The sequence below is a fragment of the Dama dama genome, chromosome 11 (genome assembly GCF_033118175.1).
Source record: "Dama dama isolate Ldn47 chromosome 11, ASM3311817v1, whole genome shotgun sequence".
Classification (NCBI taxonomy): Eukaryota; Metazoa; Chordata; class Mammalia; order Artiodactyla; family Cervidae; genus Dama; species Dama dama.
The window spans coordinates 83,330,417-83,350,429 of NC_083691.1; the positions used below are offsets into that span (position 1 = coordinate 83,330,417).

Genomic DNA, 20,013 nt, shown 5'->3' on the forward strand with positions numbered 1-20,013 from the left:
TTCCTGGAAAAGCCTAGGGGCCATGTGGCCAAGGTCCGCCGAGGGAGAACTGATCATTGGAAATGAGGTCTTACATATTAACAGAACCACATGTCAGAGGGTTCCTGGCGCCTCCCACCCCGACCCTGCCAAGTGGAAGAGCCACTGAACCCACAGTCCAGTTTCATTTTCTCAGAGGTCCAAACAGTGAAAATGAATTGCAAGGAAACCCTGCTATCAAACTATAGTCTCCTCATTGAGCTTCCCCTTACTCTGTGTAGAAACACATGTCTGTTGTTTTCTCTTCCGGACCGATTTACCCAGGCATTTCTCTACCTGAAATGTCCTTTTTGACTCCTCTCCCTGTTTAGTCTCTCTCATGTTTCAAAACTTACTTAAGCAAAAAAAAAAAAAAAAAAATTTACTTAAGCTCTGCCTCCTGAAAGAATCCTCCCCTAACTCTTCTGGCTGACACTCAGCAGCCCCTCTGAAACTATGACTGGAGGTTTTACTTAGGACTTCCTCATCATTGACAGATTAGCATTCGGGGCAACCCTGAAATTGAATGCAAAAGAGTTTGTGTAATTCTCCCTTCATGTTTTCATAAGAGTGTTCCTAAGTCACATGAGATTTTTAAATGAGTCTGTGATTTAAAAGACTGAGATCCACACTTTTTGACCAGTGCTTCTCACACACCAAATGTGCACACAAACCATCTACATTTCATTAAAATGAAGATTCCAATTCAGTAGCTCAAGTGAGGCTGGTGCTGCTGGTCCCAGGATTATACTTAATGGCAACAGGCCAGAATATTTGAGTCTGCACTTGTTTGCATACACTGGCTTGTTGCTCTCTGCCCCCTAAATAGATGGGAGGTTTCTGCTGACACTTCTTAGTTCTTCTCCCATGGCAGAGACTAATAGAAAAATAGCTCACCATTGGGCCTGCCAGAGGCTTGTTCTATAGATACAAGTGCATTAATTGAACCTGATCAAAATATCTTCCCTAAGTCCACTTTCTTAGTCTCAGTTAGTTTTCTAAGGTAACCACCTATTTTTCAAGGTGCTAAACTTTTTTGTAACACAGAGCAGAATCGCCAAACCCTTAAAATCTTCCTAAAGTAGTTTTCCCCTCTCTTCCATATTGAAATAAAAATCCAACAAACCTAAAAAACATCATAGTACAGGAAATACCTAGCTTGGAAGGATAATCCACTATACAAGGGCATTCTCCCTCACTGGAGATGTTCAGTACCAAGATGTTCAATGCAAATAAATACTGTGGAATGTCAAAGAAGCCAGGATAAATCAAATTAGCACCACTAGGCCCGTGAAGGGGTAGGTTTGGGATTAATGGTTTAGAGCCCAGAAGTGAAGTCTCATGAAGAAAGGGTAGAGAGGGAAAGTCTCCAGAAGTTGAAGAACAGTGTAGTAAAGGGAAAATGGGGCTTGGGAATAAAATTGCTACCTCAAAAAACTTGCCACTCTATATTTGCTCAAGATATAAAAGAAGTTATTTAGTCATGTGGAAATAAATTGTTATTAACAGCATCTAATCTAACAACAGAGCAAAATGAAAAAAAATGTTTACACACAAGACACGTGTAAAGAATGTGTGTAAAAGGAATTCTTCATGTGGTATCTAATAAATATATACGTATTACTTGTACTTTTATCATGTGCAATAAGAGCTATGCGTAAATATTTATAAAATACCTTTATCTAAGTAGGCCAGTAACATTGAATATTCTTCAATAAATTCATACATAAAATATATACATTAGTGCCAAAGGGAACATATATTTTGAAATATGAACGTCTAGTAAAACTCTCAAGAATCTGGAGTAAAATTCAGCTATCTGCCAAAGGAAACTTCGGAGTAGCTGTCACTTGAAGAAAGGAAACGATGCTGTCTCTTATCTTCGCGGACTATTTGGCTTGTCAGATTTCTAACATCACTTCAGCTGAGTTTTGTATTTGACTTCCAACTTCATGGCCATTTGACCTGCCAACTATTATTTTCTTTGAGGCTTTTAACACTCCACCTAAGTATTTTGCTTTCCAGGGCAGTTGTGTCTTTTTTTTTTTTTCACTTCACCTTAACTTCAGCCGAGGTTTACAAAGTAAGGCTTAATGTGCATCCTCTAAGGTTTCAGACAGACCCAGGGACCTTGCGGTGATGACCCGAAGCTGATACCACACCGGAAAGTCAAGGTCCCCTGGAGGACCGCTCTCTGTGCCAGGCTTTCCATTCAATTTGAGAGCCCCGGGGGCCGGGGCCAGGCCCAGAGTGCCAGGCTCTCCTGGGTTCCAGTCCCCTCCCCAGGCAAGAACGTGCGGGCTGGGGCCTTACAACCGGAAAACACCGCCCTTTCCTGTCGCCTACTCATTCCCCAGGCTGACTGCTGGAGTAGGAAGAGAAGGAGACGGATTAAGAAAATTAATTAACCCGGTCCACTTTCGGCTTCCGGGCGGAGGGGCGGGACGCGCAGCGGCTGTGGCCCGAAAGGCTGGAGGGCGCAGGTGCCGCCCAGGGCGGAATTTTACGCTCCTGGGCCGCCGCCTTGCCGCTAGTGCCCAGTCGCTCGTCCCCGGCAGCCTCCACCCGCTTGCCCCAGCTTTGGGCAGATCTCTTTTAGGGTCCCCACGGGAGAGGAAACGCCTCCCCCTGGACTGCAAAAACCTGCAGCGTCGGCAGTTCGTGTGCCCCTGCTCAGCCAGCAGCCCCTGGCGTCTCCAATTGCCAAATCCACTCTCCGGGTTTTGGCGGCAGCTCCAAGGGGATCAGGCTGGAAACTGACAGAACACGACCCTCCTCCCAAACCCGGGCGTCGAGTGGCCCGGGGGCCCGCGGCCCGACGCGGGCGGCGCGGTCAAGTGGCTTCTCCTCCGCCAGAGTCCCCCCCCGCCGCGCCGGAGCCTTGCCGGGTTAGATCGGGTCGTTGCGACGGAAAGAGGTGGGCGCACGAGGTTTAGTACAGGTGTCTGGGGGTGCGGGATGAGTCCCTTTGTTTGGGGGCACCTGGAACTTGCACTCCAGGTCCCTCTTTGAACCGAGCGTCCAGAATCCTTTCTTTGTGCGGAGAGAGCTGAACGCAGCCTCTCGCAGGGAAGCCACATCCCTGGGGGTGGCGCTGGGGCCGTAACAATGAACGCCCATTGTCCTCCGGGGGCCCGGAGGCCCCGCAGCGGGTGAACCCAGTCCGCCCGCTCCGGGCCGGGGCGCAGGTACCCTGGCAGGGTGGGTCGGCCGGCAGCCCGCGCCCGCCGGCCCGCCCCGGCCCGCCCCGTGCGCTGCCGGCCCCGCCCCGCGCCTCCCCGCCCTTCGCAGGTTCAGTCCGGGAGTCCGGCGGCTGCACGCTCAGTCTAGCTCGCACCTTCCCTCCCGGCTGTTGCCCGAACAGGGCGGGGGGGGGAGCGCAGCTGTGGGGCCCGAACTGGGGGCGAGCCTAGAGACCCCGGCCTTGGGCGCCTCCACGCCATCTCGGAGCGGATAATGCTGTGAGCGGGCGCCGCGCCGGCCGACCGGGTTGGATCTGCGCGTGGCGGGTAGGGACTGCGTGCGCCCTCGGGAGGTCGGTGCCGGGCGCCGGGTCCCTGGGTCAGCGGCTGGGATCCTTGGCGCCGCTGGTGAGTTTCTGCCTGCCCACGGCTTCTTCTCTGCGCGTCTGCGAGTCTGTCCTACCGGCGGCCGTGGCGGCTTCCGGCGTGCGCGGCTGCTCGGTTTGGTAAAGCAGAGGGAGAGAGGATTACCAGGGCATCACCTTTGAGCTGGTGTCCAAAGGACATGGGGAGCACAGAGCAAGCTGGGGGAGTGGGGGTACACGCGGCCCGATCGGGACGCAGAGCTTCACCTTTTGTGCCTACCACTTTGCAGGATGAGGCTGCGCGGCTACACTGCACCCTCCGAGCCATTGACAGCCATTCGGGGCGCGTGTTGCATTTTTCCATCTGAGAACAAGCCGCACATGGCTACCGCTCCCCTCCCACCGTGGACTGGCATCAGGGCCGCACAAGGGTGCACGGCTCAGATCTCCGGTGCCCTGTTTCCACTTGAGGACTTTGTGGCTGAGGCTCCAACCTGCAGATCTGGCAGGTTTTTTTTGTTGTTGTTGTTTGTTTGTTTTTTTTACGGTGGTTTCTGAACAACTGAAGTGTTTTCAAGATTTTTTTCCCCTTTCTTTTTGAAACTGTCTTGACACAGACAAGTGTCAGACACGAGGACGAATGGATCTGGCCAGTCATTTTTTCGTTATGAATTATTATGCTCCATCCCCCTCTCGACTTCGGGAGGCATGTGTTTCATCTTATAAATAGAAAGTAGCATATTTTTTGGCAGGACCTTTATACTGTACAGCCCGAGAGGTCAGTTTAAAAATAAATATGCACTTGAATGTTACATTACCGAGAGCCAGGCTGTGGCAGGGACAAGCTGCGTAGACCGCAGCATCAAAGCCGGGAGCGCAGCTGTGTTGAAAGGAGTAAAAGCCCCAGAGTGCAGCCCAGGCTGACAGTCAAGTAATTACATTTTGTTTAAAAAAAAAAAAAAAAAAGTGAGTGAATTAAAACGAGGGCGGGAATAGGAATGTCACGAGGGTATTGCAACAGGAATCTTTTCCAGAGCTGGTGTATTTGGGGGAGTCGCTGCTGAGGCGTGCTGAGGGTGTGGGGGGCGGTGGCGAGGGAGGTGCTGCCTAGGCGGAGGGAACTGATGAATGTCTTAGGGAGACAAAGATTTCCTCCCCAACCCCTCCAACTCTTAGGCTTCATAATATCCTAGAGTTTCTTGGGGGTGCTGCCTTTCAAAAAAGAACACAAATCAGGAGAGTAGCAGATGTCCCAATTTGAATAGCAAAGCCTTTCTTGGGGACTTCCTTGGGAAGCACTGGGAGACAAAGACTCACCGAAATGGCCTGATGATGCCCCAGGGGTATTCCTAAAGTCAATTTAAAAGACTCCTGTAATCTTCTAACCTCGAAAAGATGTTTCATCTAAGGAGCAGGAAATGCAGCTTCTTTTCTGGACAGTTCCAGAGATCCTCTTTTTGATACCCGCTGAAATTTGTATGAGCTCTTGTTGACAATTAAGAATAAGCTACAGGGGTATGTTTTCAGATTAAATGTAAACACTGTGAGATAAGTTAGAGCAGTTTTGAAGTGTTTGGTATTGTCAAATGTGAAATAAGTAATAAAGGCTAATAGAGAACCAAGGAACGGTTCAAATTTCTTCATTAAGTCTCCTAAAGCATGTAGGTTTCCCAACAGGCCTCACTCATTGAATAAAACACTCAGCACCAGTCTCTGGGCACACAGATAAGAACTTTGGGGGGGAAATTTGGAAGCCTTTCAGGATCCATGGCCATTTCTGTTTTCCAGTGGTTATCATCTGCAAGAGATTTATGTTATGAATTTCATGATTGGAACATGGTGCTATGGCAGCAGCAGCTACAGACATGAAATAAGATGAGCTCCCCATTCCCTTAAAATCTGAGTAGTGAAGTCCTGTTTTGTATCTCAGTGGAACATGTAAAGACAGCTAGAGTAATGAGTGTTGCACTTTGTTTTGCTTTTATTGTAAATTTAAACGTGGTGCAAGATGAATAAATGCAAAGCCATAAAAATCATTGCAGAACTATTCATATGAGCTGGTTTGCTCTCCAGCTTTTCCTTTAAAGTGGTGTTTTATGTCCAACATGTTCACAAAAGCTGCCCTTTTTCCTTTCTAAAATTCATAGTATTCAACAGCATTGGGAATAGAGTTGTTTTAACCTACATCACCCAGAGATTTTTTTTTACCAGGCCATAAATTTTTCACGAGCTCTTTGCCCAGTAGCCATAACATTTATCCAATGGGTGGACTTCAGTTCATAACCTGAAAAACCTCCAGGAAGACTCCTCTGATTTTTTTTTTATTATTACAATTTTTGCTTTCAGTCTGATTTTATTTAGGCCTGGCCTAATTTCTTTTTATCAGAATCCTGCTGACTGGTTTATTCATTGATGGATTAAGAACTTAAACTTGTTTTTTAAATCCAGTATGTTTGCTAGAGAGCAAGGACAGTATAGTCATTTGAAATGACTAGATGGAGCCAGCCACAAAATCTTTACCAAGCACCAAAGCCAAAGAATTCTAATATATCACACTGTTCAGTGAATTTATATGTTAAAGCTACTTCCTACATGGAGCCTGCCAGTAGTGCCAAGCCCTGTTCTATCCTTTTACCTTGATTAACTCATTTATTTCTAATAATCTAGGAAGAAAGCACTGTTCAGTTCAGTTCAGTTGCTCAGTCGTGTCCGACTCTTTGCGACCCCATGAATTGCAGCACGCCAGGCCTGTTAATATCCCCATTTTACAGCTGTGGCAACTGAGGACAGATGTCTTATATAACTTGTGCCAAATTACACAATAAGTGAAAGTGTGAAAGTCGTTCAGGCGTGTGGGACTCTTTCCGACCCCATGGACTGTACAAGCCATGGAATTCTCCAGGCCAGAATACTGGAGTGGGTAGCCGTTCACTTCTCCAGGAGATCTTCCCAACCCAGGGATCAAACCTAGGTCTCTCACATTGCAGGCAGATTCTTTACCAGTTGAGCCACAAAGGAAGCCCAAATTACACAATAAGGAACATACCTAAACAGGTTTATGCAATTTAGCGACCCAATATGTGCATAAATGAATGGCTAATTTTCCACAAAGATCAGCATCTCCTGCTTAAGGAAATGGGAGAAAAAACTTTGAGGTTAAGAGCCTCTGAGACAGGCTGTCTGGGTTCATATCTTGGCCCTGGCACTCAATACATTTGTGATTTGAAGCAAATTATTTAGCTGGTATACCTCAGTTTATCAATTACAAAATGCAGATAGTACTACTCTAAGGATTATATAAGTTAAAAAATAGCACTCAGAATGTACCAGGTACAGAGTAGACAGAATAAAAAGTTGATGCTTTCATTACTGCTTTTGTTGTTTCCCTAGGTGCTTAATACTGGTCTTGTTTAATATTCACAATTTGAGGTGGATAGTATTGTTATTTTCCAGATGAAAACACAGATTCAGAAAGGTTTGGTAACTGGTTCAAGGTCACACCACTGAGTAAGTAGCAGAATCAGGTCTGAACTCAGACCTGTTTGACCTTGCCCTAAATGAATACTTCACCCTCACCACCAGAGAGGAAGGCCAGAGAAGCTGATAAATCTGACTCTGTTATAAGGGTTTTTAGCCTCTGGCAGAGAACTCACTTTGCAACACACTGTATCACATAGTACCACTGCCCCAAGGAAGATGACAGTGATTGCCAGCCTTTGGGAACACCTTATGAATCATTATATTTTTATTATTTTTTAAAATATTTTTATTTATTTAATTGGCTGCACTGGATCTTAGTTGCGGCACGTGTGATCATCCTTTCTGCATGTAGGATCTAGTTACCTGACCAGGGAGCAAACTCAGGCCCCCTGCATTGGAAGTCTGATCCACTGGACCACCAAGGAAGTCCCTGAATTGCTTTATTTATTGGAGATAGTTGAATCTCATAGTATAGTCAACAGTCACCTGCAGTGGATCCAGCTTCAAACTACTACTAGCAGTAACTCGAGCAGTTTAGTTTATATCATAAACAAAGAGATTTATTAGGAATTTCGGGACCCAAACGTGAAATGGAGTTTAGTGTGCGGCAAACATCCTTGTTTTAAAGTTCTTAGAAAGATGGTAACAATAACCCTATATGCAAGACAGAAAAAAAGACACAGATGTATAGAACAGACTTTTGGACTCTATGGGAGAAGGCGAGGGTGGGATGATCTTAGAGAATAGCATCGAAACAGGTATATTATCAAATGTGAAACAGATCGCCAGTCCAGGTTGGATGCATGAGACAAGTGCTTAGGGCTGGTGCACTGGGATGACCCAGAGGGATGGGATGCGGAGGGAGGTGGGAGGGGGGTTTCAGGATGGGGAACAGATGTAAATGCATGGCTGATTCATGTCAATGTATGGCAAAAACCACTACAATATTGTAAAGTAATTAGCCTCCAACTAATATAAATAAATAAATAAATAACATTCTGGACAGTCAGGGGTTACAGGGTCCAGCAAGCGAGCTGGATGGTCACCTCCTTGAGACTAGTGACCACAGCCAGGGTGCCTGACCCCTCAGTCCCTGGCACTCAATGGACATTTAATACACATTTCATAATGATGTTGCTCCAAGGGGAGCTAAAGCAAAAGGCAGGAGCCACCAGTAAGGCGGGCAGGAAGGCTCTGTTCTTGGAGGAAGTCTGCCCTTACTCCAGTTCTAAGTTCTGCACATGACCCAGACTCTGCCAGATAAGCTTCTGGTATGAAAGATAGAGCAAGGAGGCCTTTGAAACAGAGAGAGGTGCCCCGGATAACCCAAGAAGACTGCCTGGCCTCCACTGCCTTTGATACTTCAGGCTTGTGATTAGCTGTGGGAGGCTGCTCAGACTGAAGTAGGGTTTCTGGAAAGGATGTCTTGGCTTGAAATAATCCAGGTTGTCTCAAAACCAAGGGCAGTAAGTAGCCTTAGGGCTGTCTGCCACCATTTTCTTCCCTGCTTCTGCCCCATCCTCTCAGGGTTACAAATCAAAATGGATCCCACAGACCAGAATAAATAATATCAGTAGCCGAATAGCTCTACAGTAGCCGGCAGGTATGTTCTTTCCTTTAGGAAAAAATGCCTTCCCTGGCCTTGATGTACTTCCTGAGTGCCAAGTTTCACCAGTCTCATGGTGAAGGACGGAGTCTGACAGTACCTCTGATGGAAGAGCAGTTTTTTTAAGTTAAAGCATATAGTGTTATAATATAAATCATACTGATATGAAAAAGTTTGCTGTTTCTGAATAACCAAGAGAACAGATGAGTGAGTTTAAGGGCTGGTGAGTTCAAGTTAGTATTTGCTTGACCGAGTCATGAATTAATAGTAGAATCCTAGAATCTCAAATGTTAAATTGTTTAAAACCTGGATTTTCAGTGATTTGGGTTTTATTTGCACATTTGAGAAAGTCATCATCAACCTAGCCTTTGATTCTTTGTTAAACTGTCCCAGAGATCACACACCTGCAGTTAGCTCATTCAGCACTGAAAAAAGAAAAAGTGAAAGTGTTAGTTCCTCAGTTGTATGTGACTCTTTGCGACCCCATGGACTGTAATCTGCCAGGCTCCTCTGTCCATGGAATTCTCCGGGCAAGAATACTGGAGTGGGTTACTATACAGCACTACGTCATGTGAACTCTGAGACATGAAGAGGATCAAAAAATGGTTCTTTGGAAACCAGTCTGATAGAGGTCCCTCTGTGCAGGACTTTTCAGAGCATTTGATGTCACTGTGTGCAGTGAATCTCCACAGGGAGGAGGTATCTATCAAATCATTTTGCCCAGAGAGCAGCTGGCAGAACTAGTCTGACAGGAAACACTCTGGGAACCATGAAGCCAGAGGCTAAAGCCACACGCTGCAGCCTGCCCTCCAGCCTATTCAGGGGAACAGGAACAGGGCCACCAGAACACACTGGAAGATGCTGGCAAACATGCAGCCATTCTCCTATTTGATAAAACTCATGCAGAATTAAATGGAGACAATCCCAGAGGGATTGGAGATCAGAAAGCATAGATTCTGATCGTACCTCTGACCCAAGTTGTGGAACTGTGACCTTTCAGGGTCTTATTCTCAATTCTAAGATGAGACATTTGGTGCTGGAGGATTTCAGATCGTCTCTAGCTTCTAGAAGCCAGTGAGCCAGGATTAGCGACATCTATGAGCATAGCAATCTTACTATTATACTAATCATGTAAAACCCTGTGTTGAAAAACAGACCCAGTGCAGATCCAGGCAGAGCAGCGTGAGCCAGCGTTGAAGGCAGAGAACTTCAAAGTCAGGCCTCTATTTAGACAGCTTACATGTTTGGGAATCTGTCATGTTCTGATGACAACCTGAAGGTCATATTTGTAGACACATCATGCCAGTGATAGATGACTGTGTGTTTAGTTGAAAAAGACCTTTTCTGTTCAAAACCATTATAATCATTTAGGCTACACACAACTTTTTAAACAAGCAAAGACATTTTTTGGTGAAATGTGGCTTTGCCATTTCAGAATATATGTGAATTATTTCCCTTTTTTATATACTTATTTTCTAAACTTTTTAAAAAGACATGTACCATTGATCTTAAACACAGCAGATGAGGTTCTAAGCCCTTGATTGGCCAGCTGTGTCTCAAGGCAGATCCTTGCCCATCTCTGGGTGAGTGATGTCTGTGAAGATGTAGAAGGGGAGGGATGTAGAGGAAGCTATTGAAATTCTCCAAGCACTCTCCTGGCTCTAAACAGCTGTGATCCTATTACTCTTTTTCCTCCCCCCTTGTATCTTAGGCATTTTCCATAGTGTCTTATACTATTTTAACACTTAATGTTTAAATTTTCATTTATTGACCCTTGTGACCACCTAGAATATTGGCTCCATAAAAGTAGGGACTGAACCTAGTTTAGCTTGGCACTCATCTTTTTTATACCAGGAGTTAATGAAAAAAGGAACAATTAGTCCTACTCATGTTATTTTCTCTTATAGGTTGCCAAGCCAGAAATCTTTTTCAGTTACCCACCTTAAGTCTGACCATAGTAAAATAATTTCTTCCTAGGCTACCAAATGTTCAAATTCCAAAGGAAGCACCTCTAGCCCATCCAGGGCACTTTGAAATTCAGGCCACCACCAGAACTTCCTCAAAGTCTTCTTGGCTTGGCCGTTGCAACCTGCATGGAAGCTTTCTCCTGCCTGGGTGTAATTGTGGTAGCTCGGTACCATGTGTCCACTCGGAGCACAGGCCGGACAGCCCCAGGGGTGGAAGGATGAGCGTTGTTTCCTAGTGCCCTCCTGGACTGCTCAGCCATGCCTACATGAGCCATTCATGATGGGTATGCTTACCGATCATCTGTCTCCACCCTGGGATGTCGGCTCTGTGACACATCGTCGCTGTAGCCTCAGTTTCTGGGATGCTGCCTGGCACTCAGTAGGTCCTCGGTAGATGTTTGTTGTTGAACGAATGTTTTAGAAGGTGAGTCACTAGCCGGGGACTGGATGAAGGCAAGAGGAAGGCTCTCTCCAAGGCCTGCTGCTCGCTGAATGAATCAGCTTAAGCCACATGTCCTGCTGCGCACAGCAGGGCACCAGACCGGAAACTCTTTTCCTGCCCTCTGATGACTTCAGAGCGAAATGTCTTCCAAACTAGGGTTGATCTTTGGCCTTATCTAAGTTTCGTAGAAGTTACATTCATGAGTGGGTTTTGTTCTGTATTCCCCGTAAAGAAGCCCTTAAGCTATGGGCTCAACTGATGGGGCAGGTAGGGCTCCCCTGCCAGCACCCCGAGCCCTCTGTCTCAGAGGCAGCCTGGGGAATGGAGCAGGGAAAGTGAAAGTCACTCAGTCGTGTCCGACTCTTTGTGACCTAATGAACTATGCAGTCTGTGGAATTCTCCAGCCCAGAATACTGGAGTGGGTAGCCTTTCCCTTCTCCAGGGGATCATCCCAACCCAGGGATCAAACCCAGGTCTCCTGCATTGCAGGCAGATTCTTTACCAGCTGAGCCACAAGGGAAGTGTAGAGCAGTGATGTCTTCCCAATTCCAGTTTTTTTCTCAGAGTGAGGAATTAAGACAGTTGGCGCTCTCTTTCTGTGGGTTCTGCATCTGTGGACTCAACCAACCACAGATCAAAAACTTTTGGGGGGAAATAAAAGTTCCAAAAGCAAACCTGAATTTGCCACGTGCTAGCAACTACTGACATGGTATTGGGCATGATAAGTATCTAGAGATGACTTAAAGGGTATGGGGAGGTTGTGCATAGGTTAGATGCAAATACTATGCCATTTTACATAAGAGGCTTGAACATCTGTGGATTTTGGTATCCATGGGATGTCCTAAAACTAACACTGGACAGATAACTGGGGGTGACTATACTTGAAACTAGACCATTTCGGCTTTCACATTATTTAAAACAATCAGTTTGGGTAGACAGATGCCAAGTAAAGTTAGGAAAAAATTCTGATGGTGAACTTTCAGCTTGTATTGTTCCTTATGCAGTTCTAGGTTTTGGGATAATTAATAACAATAACTATATCTCCCATTGATTTTAAGTTCATTGCCTCACAGGACTTTGTCAAACATTTTATGTGTGTTGTCTCTCTCACTAGCTCCACTCCACAGATGCACAAGCTGAGGCTTGCAGAGAAAGTCACTGGCATTGCCTTGTACCCTTAACTTAATGTGAGGAAAGATGAGAAAAGATAATGAAAATGCAATTCTAAGGATAGTCTTAACTTCATTAAAAAAACATGTTTTTTTCTTAAAATTCCCTAGAAGCTAGAAATTTCTGCAAACATATAGAATCACAGAACTCTTAACATTCATTTTACTAACTATAAATAAACTTCAAACACAGATCTATGATTCTGAAACCTATCTGTGTGTATATGAAGTCTACATGCACATACCTGGGACTGCTGCTTGAAATGAGACCAGCAGGTATCTCCACTAACTCCTCTCCCAATGCAGGAATGCTCTCCTTCTCCCTCCCCTCTGGAATCGCTACCAGTCTCAGACTCAGCTGGAAAACTTCCCCTGATGGGCCTCTCCCATTCTTCAAGCTGATTAACTTAAGTTGGTTAGACTTCTTCTTCCTATCCAGCCCCACTTGCCCTCTCCTTGAACCCTAATCACACACCTAATTCTTTTCAAGGGATGGTACTGGTTTCCTCTCACCTGATAGCTCACCAAATATTTAAAGAAAATAACTGTATGCCCTTAAATTTTTCTTTATCTGACCAATAAATGACAGTAATTTTCCTAACTCAAAGGAGTCCCACCTGTTCTCAAGGCTGGAAGAATTGCACATGGAGATAAAGGATACATGTGTATGTATAGAAGTTAGCTCCCTGTCCTGTTGACAGAAAGAATTATTCTCTAATTAAGCTGGAAATTAAAAGACACTTGTTCCTTGGATGAAAAGCGATGACAAACCTAGGCAGCATATTGAAAAGCAGAGATATCACCTTGCCCACAAAGGTCCATATAGTCAAAGCTCTGGTTTTTCCAGTAGTCATGTATGGTTGTGAGAGTTGGACCTGAAAGAAGGCTGAGTGCTGAAGAATTGATGCTTTCAAATTGTGGTGCTGAAGAAGACTCTTGAGAGTCACTTGGACTGTAAGGAGATCCAACCAGTCAATCCTAAAGGAAATCAACCCTGAATATTCATTGAAAAGACTGATGCTGAAGCTGAAGCTCGAATACTGTGGCCACCTCATAGGACAAGCCGACACATTGGAAAATATCCTGATGCTGAGAACAATTGAGGGCAAGAGGAGAAGGGGACGACAGAGGATGAGATGGTTGGATGGCATCACTGACTCAATGGACATGAGTTTAAGCAGACCCCAGGAGATGGTGAAGGACAGGGAACCCTGTTATGCTGCAGTCCATGGGGTTGCAAAGAGTTGGACACACCTTAGCAACTGAACAACAACAACAACACTTGAAATAAGAATCCTTTTCAATTGTGGAGCTTGTGCACAGGGCAGACACAAACCATTTTAGCCCCATCTGCAATCATACATTGGTGACTGCTGCAGACAACATTTAAGGAGAAAATGGACTGATTATTTGGGGAATTAGAATGGTTCCCCTCCTTCACATTGCATTTCAGTAGATGTTCTGGTTTTTCATTTGAGATGAAGATGCTTTGTGCTTGCAAAGCACTCTATGAAGATTGTCACTTAGAAAGATTCTCATACTCAGCTCTTATAATCATGAGAGATATATGGGTTTGGGGTGATTATCCCCATTTACATAGGAGGTAACTGGCACCTGTATGGTCTGGCATTTTATAAGAACCCTATAGCTTTAGCTCAAAGTTTCTTTCCTCCCCTAAGGCCTACAGTAGCAGCGAGAGTTCTTTCTACCGTTTTGCTTGCCCATGTGTTCATTCATTTAATAAATTTTTTTTAAGTACATGATCTGTGCTAGTGACACCTTAATATTCAAAACAGTCCTTTTCTATAGAATATCCATTAGAGTTTCTTACAGGTTCCCCTACATATCTTGGGATAAAAAATCCAGTTCAGTTCAGTCGCTTAGTCGTGTCTGACTTTGCGACCCCATGGATGGCAGCACACCAGGCCTCCCTGTCCATCACCAACTCCCAGAGTCTACTCAAACACATGTCCATTGAGTCGGTGATGCCATCTAACCATCTCATCCTCTGTCATCCCCTTCTCCTCCCACCTTCAATCTATTCCAGCATCAGGGTCTTTTCCAATGAGTCAGTTCTTCACGTCAGGTAGCCAAAGTATTGGAGTTTCAGTTTCAGCATCATTCCTTCCAATGAATATTCAGGGTTGATTTCCTTTAGGATGGAATAGTTGGATCTCCTTGCAGTCCAAGGGACTCTCAAGAGTCTTCTCCAACACCACAGTTCAAAAGCATCAATTCTTCAGCACTCAGCTTTCTTTATAGTCCAATTCTTACATCCATACATGACTACTGGAAAAATCATAGCTTTGACTAGATGAACCTTTGTTGGCAAAGTAATGTCTTTGCTTTTTAATATGCTGTCTAGGTTGGTCATAACTTTTCTTCCAAGGAGCAACAGTCTCTTAAAAAATCCAAGTCCCCCTTTAATCCGTTTAGTATTGAAAGGAGAGGTCAGCATGCAAGCCCATTGTTTCTCCTGGGCCTCATTCTGTAAGATTGACTTAAATGTAACTAGTCAGTCTGCATTCCCGGGAAATGTATTGTCAAATTTTTCTAGAGTCTTGCCTGTCTCTCTGTTTGCACATGGTTGTGGTGGATGGAAGTCATTTCCCTTTGAAACATCATGTCAACAAATGTTCTTTGCCTTAATCCCAAAGATCTTGTATGAGCCTGTAGAATTAACTGTGGCTTGCATTGATAAGCTGTTAAATTCTTACCCTGCATGGATAGAGAAAGGAGAAATGAAAGAAATTCTTTGCCACAAGCAAATAGATGACAGCTCCTTGCTCCGTGGTTTTCTCTCTTTCTTATAGGAGTCACAGAAAGACTCAGCTTGCATTTTCAGTAGGACAGGTAGGTTTAAAGAGGAAAGAAGTCAGGGCAATCTCAAGCTTTCTCACTTGTTCATTCAACAAACATTTGTTCAGTACCAGCAATGAATTATAGTTCTCCCCCCAGGAGAAGGCAGGCTTGTGGAGCAGACAGTAGTAACTGTAGTATAGTATGAGAGCTGGTGGGGTGGTTGAGTCGCTAAGTCGCGTCCAACTCTTGTGAGCCCATGGACTGTAGCATGCCAGGCTTCTCTGCCTATGGAATTCTCCAGGCAAGAATACTGAAGTGAGTTGCCATTTCCTTTCTCCAGGGGATCTTCCCGACCCAGAATAGAACCTGGGTGTCCTACATTGCAGGCAGATTCTTTACCAGCTGAGCTACAAGGGAAGCCCAATGCAAGCTGGTAGGTTGAGGTATAAACAAGGTAGTGTGGACCATGGGATCTGGCTGGACTTGTAGCTGCAGGGTTGGGTGAGATGCTGTTTGCAGAAGTGGGCCTCTCCAGCCATCTTATCTCTAGGCTTTAAGGGTAGGCTTGCCACCCAAGGTTAAGGGAGCATTCTAGATGCCTCATTCTGATAGATATTGAAAGATAAAGGGGGAGGCAATGAGGTTGATGACAGTGAGACAGGTAGGGAGGCCAGTGCCCTTGTTTAGGAGAGAGATCTCAAGGGCTAGAAGTAAAGAGGATGGACAAAGTGAGACAATAGGACTTGATGAGGAGAAGGAGGCACAGAGAGGAATTCTGGGTTACCACTGGGTTTTGGATCTTGGTGACTTCCTGCCATTTACCAAAAGGGAAAAGTATAGGAGGTGAAAGCTGAGGGCCAACAAGAGGAGGAGAGATGGCATATTCCATCAGGGATAAGTTAAACAGGAAGTACCTGAGGGGAGCAAAGTCAAGTCTGAAAGACTAGAAAAGTCCAGCGCGTCTTTCTGTGAAGGACCAGTGGTTTTTAGCGTTTTGTTTATTTCAATTTCCAGTCCATTGTATACTGATAGCAGCCACATCGAGTAGCTGCTTGGACCATACCCAGCTTCCATGGAAACCTGATGATACACACTCTCAAACATGCCAAGAGTCTGACCAATGGGAAAAATCCACTGATCTGCATGCTTGATTACGTGAGAAAGTTTCTACAAGCTCCCTTTCAATTTCTTTCCATATCTCATCATGGACTGGCCCTGGGGCACAGACCCACTTTGAGTTTCACTGGTGTAGACTAAGGTATGTGTGGGCTGAAGACTCCAATTTGGAAGTCAGCATTAAAGGTGGTGGTTGAAACCGAGGACAGGGGTGTGATTGCAAGGGCACTGTTGAGAGTTGGGGGATGGACAACCACTGTCCAACCCTGTGAAAATGCCAACGTCTAAGGCATGGGTTCCAGCTTTTCCCATAAAGCATCAGACACACAGAGTCTGTCACAGCTACTCAACTCCGACCTCGTCATTGGAAAGCAACTCTACCAGGGTTTCCAAACCTCAGCACAACAGAGAATTGGGGCCAAATAATGTTTTGTTATGGGGGGCTGTCCTGTGCATTGTAGTGTTTCTGACTTCTGTCCACAAAAATGCCAGTAGCACCACCACCTCTACAAATATGTCTAGATACTACCAAATGTCCAGGGGTGGGGGGAACAGAGTCACCTTCAACTGAACTGAAGATAATACATAAAAGAAGGAGCACTGGTGTGTTCCAGTAAAGCTCTATTTACAAAAACAGGTACAGGGCTGGATTTGACTCACCTGTCATAATTTGCAGACCCTTGATCCAAGGGATGGCCATAGGGAAAACTAAAAGTGCTTATTCAATAAGTTATAAGGGTCTCTTGTGTTCACAGCCCAAGAGGCAGCTCTGTAAGTGATCCAACAAAAGAGGAGATTGTTATCATAGCAGCACTTCTTTTTTATACCACCTTTGCCTACCTTATTATGGTGCTTACTACCTATCAGGAGATACCAGATACAACATTGTAAAATCCGGGAACAGGAAAGAAAGCAAATATCAGCTCTCTAGGAGCCCTGAGAAAACCTCCAAGTAAGGCAGTAATGAGCCTAGATTGCGTGAGGTGAGTTCGAGAATTCCTGCAGGAAGGAAGTGACTGAAGCGGGTCTTGGAGGATGTTATGAATAGTGGTTGATGGTAAGGAGGTGGGAGGACAATTCACGTAAGGAACTCAGGGTTCTTGGTTTCAGAAATTCAAGAGGGAAGTGAAGTGTCAATAGCGGGGGAAGGGAGCCATTGTCCCGATGAAAGCCTGTGGGTGTACAGGGCGCCCCGGTGCACAGCCACGATGCACGTGCTTCCTCTGGGAAAAAAAATTAATGGCACTTAACGGTTTTTTCTCAAAACAGGATATTTGTTTTTCTCCTCGAGACTCAGGGGGCTTTTATTACCTCAAATTTTAATATTTGGGTGTTTCTTTCACATCAAGTCAAATACCATTTGAGATTCTCTTTGACAAGGGCAAAAATAGTGAAAATTCCTAGTGAGTCGGGGAGGCTGGTGTCTGGGACCATTCTACTCATTCTTAGTTAATGACAAGATCAGATTATTATCTCCGACTCTTGTTAATGTTGAGATCATAGTGTATCATTTCCCCTTAGTGCTGCTGGACGGCAGGACAGATGGCCTGGAACAGCCATTCCCGTTCTCAACCCATTTCCTTGGAGGACCTCACGTTAGTTTTCGAGTCAGCGGCGGTTAAAAGCACAGACTGCGGAGTTCAGCCATGACTGAAATCCTAGCTGCTCCATGTTTTGGCTGATGGGCCTAAGACACAGGTCTGGTCTAGCCCTGCTTCCTAAGAAGTATGTTCTAATACTCACCTGCCTGGCCCATAGCATGCGCTTGAGCCATTGCTGTTCATATATGTACAGTCTCAGAGGACTCAGCATTTCAAATGTTATACTTTTTTGCAGACTCGGACAGGGGAATGGTTCCTAAGCACAAAGCAACTATCTCTCATCATGGAAGGTCTAGCAGGTCTTAGGGATTTAAATAACACTTCTTAATTATTTTACTTGTGTGCCATGTGTTGTGGGAGAGAAAAAGAAATGAATTAAGACCCAGCTCACGCTCACAGTAAAACTCTCAGCCTAGTCAAAAGGGATATTCATTCATGCATTCAACAAATATTTGTGTACAGATATTTATGTACAAATAGCACAGAGGAGTTTGCAGTGAAAGTGGGTAGAGTATGCACTGGCCACTGGCAGGCTCCAAATATACCCAGTGCTGGTGTGATACAGAGAAGCCAAGCTTCAGTCCATCCAGTGACTGTGGATGACTGTCAAGGGCCCTAGCAGGATGGGAGGGTAGCATGGAAATCCCTATCTGTCCCCTCACCCCATTAGGGAAATAATCAAGGTAGTCAAGGGACCTAACGTAGAGGATGTGCTATGAAGACAGGATGAAGAAAACCATGCCTTATGTAGTATGAGTGAAATGATCATAGTGTGAATTTCTGGACACTTGTCAAACCTGTTTGGAACATTTGATATTCCTATTTCTAGAGTTTTCATAGAGTAATTGCTGACTTTAATATTAGTGGTTTTGGGTTTTGTTTTGTTTTTTTTTTTTTTGGTGAGCAGCTTTACCAGTTATTTAACTTGAGCTGAGTCTACAGATTCAAGCCAGTTCCTGGCTGAACATTGCTGACAACTTAAGGGTGAGGTTCTCAACCTGTATTGATTTTGTCCTTGCTGCTTCACAAACCAACTCAGATCCATTCGTTCTAGAAGCATGGAAGCAACTGATGGGAATCATCCCATTTGATTCACATCCACCAGCTAGAGCGTCTGCCTTGGTCCTTGTGACCAGCCCTGAGGCTGAGTCCCCTGTAAAACTAGTCATGATAAATGAGCCAGACCCTTCCCCTGTCTCGTTATAACTGCCAGGGATCCAGGTCCGCCTTAAGTCCTCCCCAATAACTCATTTTAATAGGGAGAAAGGGCGTAATGGCCTCTCTTCAAAAGTGCAGGGTCAGTACTTTGAGGAAGATGTTCTTTCTTCCAATTTTGCTTCTAAAAACCCTTTCAAATAGTACAATTAGATCCTATAAATGTGAGGAGTGTATGCACATTAGCAGTGAGTCTCCCATATGGTATTTGTGGGTCTCTGTATAGTCGGGGTTGTAAAAGAAAAATAAATACAAGTTGTAGCTGAATCATAAAAGAAAAGTCCATTTATAAATAACTGAGGGTTGAGATGTAGCATAGACTTTCTTAGTGGGTCTATAAAATGCTGTCTGCTCAGTCTGGCTATAAGTTCATTTGCATGACAGCCAGGCGGCTGGGAACTGAGCTAATGGCATCTTACAGCCTTGCAGCATATAGCCATGTCCTCAGTTCAGATAATATGGGGAGAGGAAAAAAAATCTAAAAATAGAAAAGGCATCTTCTTATCTTTTTGTGGGTGGAGTAAAACAGACTAAAAATATGGAAAGCATCCCTCCAGGATGCCATTTACCAGGGTATTCTCTGGTTACATTTACTTCTGTCTTAGGTTTTGTTGAATCTCTGATAGTATCCTTTTTTTTCTCCTCCAATTTTAAAATTCTTTGGTCCAAGGAAGTACTCCTAAAGAGGCCCTCATTGTAATGATACTTTAGTATTTCTGATATGGGAGGTTGTCATCCCTATATTAGTAATAACTGCTGTCTTCAAATGGAAAGTCTTCCAGGAAGTCCATGAGTGCTTTTTCTATAGGTGAGTGTGAAGTGGGGCCATAAGGAAGTGAGCAGTGATGGTTTTCCCCTATAGGAGACTCAGAATGAACAAGGACGAGACCCCACCCCCTGGGCACATCCTGGAGGCTCAAAGTCAAGGCTACCGCTGTGACAGCCTCGCACATGCTCAGTACACCGCCCCTCCCACCATGGCCACCCATTCCATCTTTCCAGAACCCTGGGTTCTCCCTTAGAGGATCCAAAATCTGCTTCTCTTTAGCT

The 20,013-nt window shown here is 44.9% G+C and overlaps 1 protein-coding gene across 4 annotated transcripts in view; it reads left to right on the top strand.

Moving 5' to 3' along the window:
- Positions 1-2,719: 2,719 nt before the first annotated feature.
- The window catches only part of CDC42EP3 (CDC42 effector protein 3), a 29,152-nt gene continuing 11,858 nt past the window's right edge, over positions 2,720-20,013 (top strand). For 2 of the 4 annotated variants that reach the window (XM_061155582.1, XM_061155581.1), the window contains exon 1: positions 3,316-3,608. The gene's annotated coding sequence lies outside the window, so the exon portion shown is untranslated. Of the gene's footprint in view, positions 2,936-3,315; positions 3,609-20,013 lie in introns of those variants that run through there. The other 2 variants (XM_061155583.1, XM_061155584.1) reach the window with 2 other exon arrangements.